The sequence below is a fragment of the Babylonia areolata genome, chromosome 12 (genome assembly GCF_041734735.1).
Source record: "Babylonia areolata isolate BAREFJ2019XMU chromosome 12, ASM4173473v1, whole genome shotgun sequence".
Lineage (NCBI taxonomy): Eukaryota > Metazoa > Mollusca > Gastropoda > Neogastropoda > Buccinidae > Babylonia > Babylonia areolata.
The window spans coordinates 26,029,667-26,040,291 of NC_134887.1; positions in this window are offsets into that span (position 1 = coordinate 26,029,667).

Consider the following 10,625-nt stretch of genomic DNA (forward strand, 5'->3'; position numbering starts at 1 on the left):
AATTATATGATTTAAACACACAACAACGTACGATATTTTGCTGTTTGTGCAGTCGAATAATAAGTTTAGAGAAATGCAAAATAGATACTGTGCAGTTTTCAGTCTATGCCCTTTTCCAGCTTGACTGAATTAGTGCGCATAACATTCGTCCGAATGCTGCTGGTCTGTTCAATAAGTTACAGTGGTGAGATCAGGGTCATTTGGGAGACTGTGATCGGGGGCTTTTTTTGTTCTTTGTTTTTGGATGAATCCCTGATTCTTTCGTTTCAAGAAGATCAGAGGGGGTGGGGATCCGCAAAATTGGAACTGGTTGCAGGAAACCGGGAATTGGTTCAGTGGAAGCGAGGACGATTCCCCGGAACTGGTGGCGGTTCTGCATTGAAGCAAGCGTCCCTCCAGCAGTACTTCTGCGCAGAGAAATCAGGGAAAGATGTTTACGCCCCTTTCATTGTTAGCGTTTATGCTGCGAAAATGCTCGGAATTACATGTTTTATTGGCATTTTAGGGCTGTTTGCCCGTCTTGACGCTCGTCAGTGGGGATCAGTTTCCTCCGAGTGGTTGTGTGCGCTTCGTTCTCTGTGTTCTGTGTACTTCCAGCCTTGGGGTTGTGGTACCTCTTCTGGAAGTATTTTAAGCGCGTTGGGTTACGCTGCTGGTCAGGCATCTGCTTGGCAGATGTGGTGTAGCGTATATGGTTTTGTCCGAACGCAGTGACCCCTCCTTGAGCTACTGAAACTGAAACACTTTCCGTGTCCATCCACCGACTTCCCTACCCTTCCACTGACCCTCCACTGTCTCCCCTGGAACCCCACTGCCTGCCTTTGACTTCCATAGTTCAGGCCTCCGTTGGCTGCTGCCGCCTGCCGCTGCCTTCCGTTGCCAGCGTTCTTTGGCCTGGTGCTCGGCTGTCTGGGTGCTCTTCGTGTTCGTCGTCACTGCTGTTCGTGTTCGTCATCACTGCTCTTCGTGTTCGTCGTCACTGCTCTTCGTGTTCGTCGTCACTGTTCTTCGTTGTCCTCACTTACTGTTCGTGTTCGTCGTCACTGTTCTTCGTCGTCACTTAATGTTCGTCGTCGTCGTCACTACTTCATCATCGTCACTATTTCATCATCAACGTTGTGCATGTGTTTCCATGTCTTAAAGCTCTGCTGGTTTTTTGTGGGGGTTTTTGTGTGTGTGTTATTATTTATCCATTCTGTTGTCATTTAAGTGTTGTTGCAGCTGGGATTGTGATTATTGTTTGTTTGGCAAGCTCTGTGAGTGATTCAATAAATGTATGTGAACCCTGAATTGTTTTAGTCTGTGTTTGTGTTGTCTGGGTGTTAGTGCTGGGCTGGGTGGGGGTTTCTAGTCTGTTCTCTTATAGAGCGTGACACACCGACATGGGCGTTTGCTGCAAGGCAGCTGCAAGAGAAATGTCAGGAGCAAAATGCTGATCTGTTCTCCACCTATGTCGACCTCACTAAGGCCTTCGACACCGTGAGTAGAGAGGGACTGTGGAAGATCATGGCCAAGTACGGATGCCCTCGGAAATTTATTTCCTTGGTCAGCCAATTCCATGAAGGCATGCAGGCGAGTCCAGGACAATGGCGAAACATTTGCTCCTTTTCCTGTCACAAATGGTGTCAAGCAAGGCTGCGTCCTGGCTCCAACACTGTTCAGCCTCGTCAGTGTTCTCTGCAATGCTTACTGATGCCTTCAGAGATGGCGATGTTGGAATCGGCCTAAAGTTCCGAACAGATGGCAAGCTGTTTAACCTCAGAAGGTTTCAAGCAAAAACGAAGGTCATGACAGACATCATCAGAGACTTTTTGTTTGCTGATGATTGTGCCCTCAATGCTGGATCTGAAGCTGACATGCAACTCAGCGTCAACAAGTTTGCCACTGCCAGCAGGAACTTCGGCCTTACCATCAGCACGAGGAAAACTGAAGTTCTCCATCAGCCAGCCCCAGGGAAACCCCACGTTGAGCCCAACATCACAGTCAACAGTCAGAGACTCAATGCGGTGGAGCGGTTCACATACCTTGGCAGCACACTGTCACGAAATGCGACCTTCGACGATGAAGTGAACGTCAGGATTGCAAGAGCAAGCGCAACCTTTGGTAGACTCTATGCAAATGTCTGGAACAGAAGAGGCATTGGTCTTGAGACCAAGCTAAAGGTCTACAGAGCAGTGGTTCTCCCCACACTACTGTACGCCTGCGAAACTTGGACAGTGTACCAACGACACGCCAAGAAGCTGAACCACTAACACACAACATGCCTCAGGAAGTTGCTGAACATCAAGTGGCAAGACAGGACCCCAGACACGGAGGTGCTTGCAAAAGCCACCCTTCCCAGCATCTTCACCATCCTGATGCAGTCCCAGCTTCGCTGGGCTGGACATGTAGCGCGCATGCCAGACCATTGGCTGCTGAAAAGGCTCTTCTATGGCGAGCTGCAACAAAGGAAGAGATCACATGGAGGTCAGAAGAAGCGCTTCAGAGATACTCTGAAAGTCTCTCTGAAAGTGTTTGATATCAACCCTGACTCCTGGGAGAAATCTGCAGTGGACCGTGACAAATGGCGCGCTGCTGTGCACAAAGGTGCCAAGTTGTGCTAGGCCAACAGGACTGCTGCAGCTGTTCAGAAGAGGCAGGCCAGAAAGTCACGGGCAAACAAGCTCCCTGACAATGATATGCCTGTCTTTGTCTGCCCCAACTGTCAGCGAACATTTCGTGCGCAGATTGGACTATTCAGCCATCTGCGCATTCTCAGATAGATTCATGAGCATCCCCCCCCACCCCCCACACACATACCACCCTTCCCCCATCCCCCACCTGGATGACAACGATGGTCATCATCGATCTCGATGGACACACCACACCAAATGACCCAGAGGATATTTCCTCAAGATGTTGACAAAGGAAACGGCCAAATTATAAGTTTACAACCTGTTGTATGACGGTGGGACCCCTTGGCTGTTCTTCAGGGAAGAGCAGTTAGTGTTATTCGTTTGTGAGAGTGGATTACAGGCAGCAGGAAGGTGGTAGAATGGATAAGACGTTTATCTGCCAATACATTGTCTGGGTTCGAATTCCGGTCTCACCCTTGCTTTCATGTGTGACAGGAAGACCAAACTGAGTGTGTAGGCTTTCAGGGTGAGACGATAAGCCATGGTCATGTCTGACAGGAAGACCAAACTGAGTGTGTAGGCTTTCAGGGTGAGACGATAAGCCATGGTCATGTCTGACAGGAAGAGCAAACTGAGTGTGTAGGCTCTCAGGGTGAGACGATAAGCTGTGGTCATGTCTGACAGGAAGACCAAACTGAGTGTGTAGGCTCTCAGGGTGAGACGATAAGCTGTGGTCATGTGTGACAGGAAGACAAACTGAGTGTGTAGGCTTTCAGGGTGAGACGATAAGCCATGGTCATGTCTGACAGGAAGACCAAACTGAGTGTGTAGGCTCTCAGGGTGAGACGATAAGCTGTGGTCATGTCTGACAGGAAGACCAAACTGAGTGTGTAGGCTCTCAGGGTGAGACGATAAGCTGTGGTCATGTGTGACAGGAAGACCAAACTGAGTGTGTAGGCTTTCAGGGTGAGACGATAAGCCGTGGTCATGTCTGACAGGAAGACCAAACTGAGTGTGTAGGCTCTCAGGGTGAGACGATAAGCTGTGGTCATGTGTGACAGGAAGACCAAACTGAGTGTGTAGGCTCTCAGGGTGAGACGATAAGCTGTGGTCATGTGTGACAGGAAGACAAACTGAGTGTGTAGGCTTTCAGGGTGAGACGATAAGCCATGGTCATGTCTGACAGGAAGACCAAACTGAGTGTGTAGGCTCTCAGGGTGAGACGATAAGCTGTGGTCATGTCTGACAGGAAGACCAAACTGAGTGTGTAGGCTCTCAGGGTGAGACGATAAGCTGTGGTCATGTGTGACAGGAAGACCAAACTGAGTGTGTAGGCTTTCAGGGTGAGACGATAAGCCGTGGTCATGTCTGACAGGAAGACCAAACTGAGTGTGTAGGCTCTCAGGGTGAGACGATAAGCTGTGGTCATGTGTGACAGGAAGACCAAACTGAGTGTGTAGGCTCTCAGGGTGAGACGATAAGCTGTGGTCATGTGTGACAGGAAGACCAAACTGAGTGTGTAGGCTCTCAGGGTGAGACGATAAGCTGTGGTCATGTGTGACAGGAAGACCAAACTGAGCGTCTAGATTTTCAGGGTGACGATAAGCTGTGGTCATGTGTGCAGCACGCACCTGCCGCACTGAAATGACAACATACGTGTTGATCTAAAAGCAAAATTTTGTAGAAGAAATTACTATCACTACCACACCCCCTCCCTTCCCGCTCCCCCCATGCATTCCACCCCACTCCCACCCCCACGCCCCAAAGCAAACAAACAAGTATGCGTGCAGACAGACAAAAAGAAGAAAATGTGGATGTTACCAGATTATGGCGACGCACTCTCTGTGGATAGGATGCTGATTCGAGGGACAGATAAGTCCGAACACAACTGATGCGCTGTAATTGACAGCGGCAGATCAAGACAGGTCTGACAAATAACCGTTTCAACTTCTGTACGCTGTGTGTTTCACCGACATCCCTGTTTTTTTCTGAGTTGTGGCACGTGAGATAGCTCAAAAGACTTATGATGTGATGTGACAGCACGGTTGGGTGTATGTAAGATGAAAGAAAATGAATGAAATAGAACGCGCAAAAAGTATTCAGTTGTATGTTCTGCTCGTAGTAAGAAAAACAGGTACGGAATAATCAGACTAAAAGACATTAGCGAGCGAGGACTGGAGAGAGAGACAGAGAGAGAGATTCAAACACATTCACGCTCGCGCGCGGACACACACACACACACACACACACACACACAGACGATACATAGATGCATATAAACAGGGTAAGAGTGAGAAATAGAAGGGGTGAAAACGCGTGCGCGCGCGCGCGAGCAAACACACACACACACACACACACATATATATTTGTATTTCTTTTTATCACAACAGATTTCTCTGTGTGAAATTCGGGCTGCTCTCCCCAGGGAGAGCGCGTCGCTACACTACAGCGCCACCCCCTTTTTTTGTATTTTTTACTGCGTGCAGTTTTTATTTGTTTTTCCTATCGAAGTGGATTTTTTCTACAGAATTTTGCCAGGAACAATCCTTTTGTTGCCGTGAGTTCTTTTACGTGCGCTAAGTGCATGCTGCACACGGGACCTCGGTTTATCGTCTCATCTGAATGACTAGCGTCCAGACCACCACTCATGGTCTAGTGGATGGGGAGAAAGTATCAGCGGCTGAGCTGTGATTCGAACCAGCGCGCTCAGATTCTCTCGCTTCCTTTGCGGACGCGTTACCTCTTGGCCATTACTCCATATATATATATATATATATATATATATATATATATATATATATATATATATATGTGTGTGTGTGTGTGTGTGTGTGTGTGTGTGTGTGTGTGCAGGTGGGGGTGGGGGAGATAGAGAGAGAGAGAGAGGGGCGAAAACGTATATACGTAGCAAACTAGGAGTGACGTGAAGAGGGTTGGGAAGCAGGCCGGCAAGAGGTCTGAGGATGTTATCAGGGTGACAGGACCACCTGTCGGGTAGCCATGGCAACCGGAGTTGACTGACACCAAGGTTAATTACCCGGGACTCTGCCACACGAGAGGTGCCACTGAGAAAGTCTGGAATGGTATCTTCTGTCTTGGAGACATCTCACGATCGAGAGAGATCTCAGTCGTCTGGCGTGTATCTCTGAAGTCCTGGCTCGACTTGTATGACGTTTTACAGAATTTTATCGATCATGTGTGCGCATGTTTTTTTTGTTTAATTTTTTTTTATTATGTAAGTGAGTGTGTGTGTGTGTGTGTGTGTGTGTGTGTGTGTGTGTGTGTGTGTGTGTTGTACGCTTTGATATCTCCTTGAAACTGAAACTGAAAAATGAAACCCGGTTTCTCTCTGTGACTATCTCCCCCCCCCCCCCCACCTTCTCTCTCTCTCTGTCACACACACACACACACACACACACACACACACACACACACACAGAGGCAAACACAACTCGCCCCCACGCCCGAAAAACAAAATGGAATCAACTGAGCAAGCAAGCGAACATTCTACCAAATGTTCATCGTCGGGCATACATAAGAATTGTTGTTTTCCCTTTTAATGGATGTCTGTTTCAGTTTGTTCCCGTGTACCTGCTAGGAAACGCGAGAGCGAAAACAATGAGATTAACGTTTGTGTCAATGGTCAGATCAGCCCGCGTCTTGGAGTTGCGTCCCTTTGTCCAGATAACGTTACTTCCGTTAATGATGCTATGGTTTCATCCCAATTTGTCTGTTCGCCAGCATGGTTACGAAAATGATAAGAAAGAAAAAGAAAAAAAAGAAAGAAACAAAGAGACGAATATTCCTGTAATTAAGTGGAAGCAAAGGAGCAATCACGTAGATTCCGTTCGTTATCCGTAATTTAAATCGGTATACGGATCTAGGGATTTTTTTTTTACTAATTTTTTTCTTCATTTTTCTCTCTCTCTCTCACCTTTTTAAAAAGATTTTTTTTAATAAACTAGAAAGGCTTATTCACCATCGATAGAAAGGGCAGAACGTAATCGTTAGTGTGATACGATACTTCCAGAAACCTGGATGGATTTCACTTCAACATAGTGCAATGACAAGGTCATGGTTTAGCTATGAATGACCATGCTGATGTTGATCCTTGTCTCCTGTTGGGAAATCGATAACTGTTCGGAGGTACGGAAGTTTTGCGCTTTACGGAATGTTCTCTGGTTTATTTGTGTGTGTGTGTGTGTGTGTGTGTGTGTGTGTGTGTGTGTGTGTGTGTGTTCGTTCTTTAGTTTAACGTCTTTTCACTGTAAGTGATATTAGACGAGGGAAGGAAAAAAATCGAGTGGGAGGAGGGGGGGGGGGGATTACTGTGTACGCATATTAATATGTGAGCTGCTAAATTAACTATAATAACTGGAAAATAAATAGAAAAAAACTGTAGTTTATCAATAAATACTTGATTACCACCGAGAGTGTCACAAGTGATTCTCTCACAAAGTGCGGCAGATGACAGATTCTGGAATACAGTCAGCACAGTTGATCCGACTTGCTTTGTTATTGCGAAAGTAAACTACTGCAGGTTAAAGACTAAATTAACTTACCCGTTTGTTTAAGTTATGTTTATGAACATGTACTCTGTTGTGTGATTAAGATTAAGTTAGTTTTTGTATATGTTCTGTACATCACTGAGCATGGTATCATAACTTGATTTGTAATTTATGCTACTGTTATTGACACTGTAAGTTCATTGTAAACATCATATGAACTGTTAACTAGGATTATTCTTTGCCGCTTATATCTTAATAACACCCTCTCAACATGTCAAATATGTTCCACCAATCGTCTCTTGGTCCAGGAAAGTGTGGAGGTCCCTGTCGGTGGAACGGGGCTGCCCTGGGGGGTTGCTGCCTGGTCCTGGTTGTTCTCTTGGGTTTTGTCCAAAAAAGTTGTCGCACGTGGCGCCCAAGGTTCACGGCCAGGGTGCTGGAGCCTTTCCTCGTGGGGTGGATGCTGTTCTGGAGGTTGATGGGGTGGAGATTGTCGTGGGAGACCAGTGACACGCCTTTTAATTCAAATAGGTCGTTGGAAATGACAGCATTAAACAACTGTCGTTTGATTTCCAGTTCTGGGTGTTTAACTGGAGCTACTTTGCTGACGATGATGCGGGCTTGCGGGTGACTTTTGTGAACAGATGTTACGACTTCAACAAACTTCTTACTCACTGTCCTGGCGTCTTCCTTTTTCAGATTGTTGATACCGCAGTGCAGTACAATGCCGTCGAGGGGTCTGCTCGCTGCTTCGGTGGTAGCATCAAGTTGTTGTTGAAGATATTCTATGTTGTATGTCTTTTGGGGCACGTCAGCAAATCCGTAGGATTGGCCTAGCCTCTTTTGTTGCACACCTTTGAGAACCGAGTCATAAAGAACGGCAACAAGTGGTAGGTCGTCTTCTTGGTATTTTGTTCCTTTTACGTCATTTGAATTTTCGGGATTGACGTCTTTTGCAGCACTGACGTCATTTGTTTTCCTTGGCCGTTTTTTTTGTTCTGTTGATCCGTTTTGGTGGTTTTGCTGGTTTTGGGGGTGCGCGGCAGTCGTCGTGGGTTGCAATGGGGTAGAGGGGACCTTATTGGCAATTTCTGAGGTGGGTGGGCATGGGACGTCTGTTTGCGTGGCTGAGTTCTGCAGACTCACTTGTCTCGTTGTCTTGGTCAGCTTTTCGATAAGATGGTTTTGGTTGTTGACCGTCTTTTCCAGGGAGGCCACACGGTTACACAGTTCCACGATCGTTGTTTTCAGATCCTCCATGCCTGTGATGTCGCTCCTTATTTCAGTTTGGTTCCTGCCTTCATCGCATTCTGTCTCTACGGACCCGGGTTCGGGGTTGCTGGGGCACTTCTGGGACTTGCTCTTCGGTACGATAGGTTTCTCCTGTCCTCTGGCTTCTTTGGGCTTGTCTTCCTTTTCAGTGGTGTGCGAAGAAGTCGTCGGGACACAAGGGACACAAGGGTTGAACTTATTACTTCTTGCACGTGTTGTCCTAGTCATGGCAGTAGATTTTTCACAATAACTGAGCAGTCGGGCTTCAGACGTTGACTATCTCCGCCATCTTGTGTGTGTGTGTGTGTGTGTTCGTGCGTGCGTGCGTGCGTGTTTGCAGGTGTGTGTGTCCGTGTGGCGAACGCGCATGAGAAAGAGACTGTGGAGGATGGAGGAGGGGGGGGGGGTGACAGGGGAAGGAGAGACAGACGGACAGATGGGGTGTGTGTGTAGAGGGAGTGTGAACAGACCGGAGTGGGGTCCAAGTGTCTGCCGGAGTAACTGAGACCGCAGTTCGTTTGACTGACACACTGGATAATCAACATGGAACGTGAGGGGGAGGGGGCCGGGAGAGGGGTGGCAGAGAAAGAGATCAGGTACCAGAGATAAAGGGATTGCAACAATGACTGAGACTTGAATCTGTATCGAAAAGTAAGGGTGGGGTGGAGAGGGACACACACACACACACACACACACACACACACACACACACACACACTGATACACACACACACACACACAGTGATGGCCTAGAGGTAACGCGTCCGCCTAGGAAGCGAGAGAATCTGAGCGCGCTGGTTCGAATCACGGTTCAGCCGCCGATATTTTCTCCCCCTCCACTAGACCTTGAGTGGTGGTCTGGACGCTAGTCATTCGGATGAGACGATAAACCGAGGTCCCGTGTGCAGCATGCACTTAGCTCACGTAAAAGAACCCACGGCAACAAAAGGATTGTTCCTGGCAAAATTCTGTAGAAAAATCCACATCGATAGGAAAAACAAATAAAACTGCATGCAGGAAAAAATACAAAAAAACAAAAAAAAGACAAAAAAAAGGGTGGTGCTGTAGTGTAGCGACGCGCTCTCCCTGGGGAGAGCAGCCCGAATTTCACACTGAGAAATCTGTTGTGATAAAAAGAAATACAAATAATATATATATATATATATATATATATATATATATATATATATATATATATATATATATATATATATATACCAACAACAGTAGGCTCTAAATGTCTTTAAAACTTTAAAACAGCTTCTTCAGGTAAGAGTATAGAAGGGAAAGCTTTACAGGCTGGTTAAATAGCAACCAGTAAGTAAAAGTCAGGTAAAACTGGGCAGGTAAAAACATGCTCTCTCTCTCTCTCTCTCTCTCTCTCTCTCTCTCTATATATATATATATATATATATATATATACTCGTATATATATATATATATATATATATATATAGAGAGAGAGAGAGAGAGAGAGAGAGAGAGAGAGAGATTCTGTATTTCCAGGGATAACAGATGAGCACTCGTGCGCTTTTTTCCCCGACTCCGCCCTGTTTACAGTCTTCACACAACAATAAACCTTAAGGTTTCATTATATTAACATTCATTCTATTCTGTGCTATAAGTGATAATGGCATAAGCATGATGGTTGTAAACATATGTATGCATGATAGTTTTGTCCGAATGAGACCATTAGGACAGCAGAGGAGGCAACTGCAGTCACGACTATATGGGGTAGAAATTGTTTATTATTACTGAGTGTCTTGCCCAAGTCAGATCCCCACTCTCTCGGCCAAAAAGGGTTTTAGGACAGTCAGCGCTGGGATGGTTCCCAAAGGCCAACTAGCCCCCATAGCTGCAGCACTAAGAGCCAGTGCAGTGCTGCCTCCTAGTTTGAGAGTCATAGTCCTTCACAAAAGACTAAACTGTAAATGACTCTCCTTTGCAATGGAGAAGCCATTGATCATACAGCTCTCACTATGCTGTTGGTCCAGCTGTAAGCTTATGTCAATCTGTGATATAACATATATCGGGGTACAAAACACACATCAAAATATGATGATGCACAAGTATGTCAATACAGATACCTTGCCTTTCCCTGGTCCCTCAGCTCCGTGGGGACCGGCAGGGGCACCGAGATGCTGACATGTTGCACTGGCATTCTGGACGAGCATGTGTCAGTGATTGTGTCTCAGCTGATGTCAGCCCTGTCCCCTCTTCAGTGTTGTCA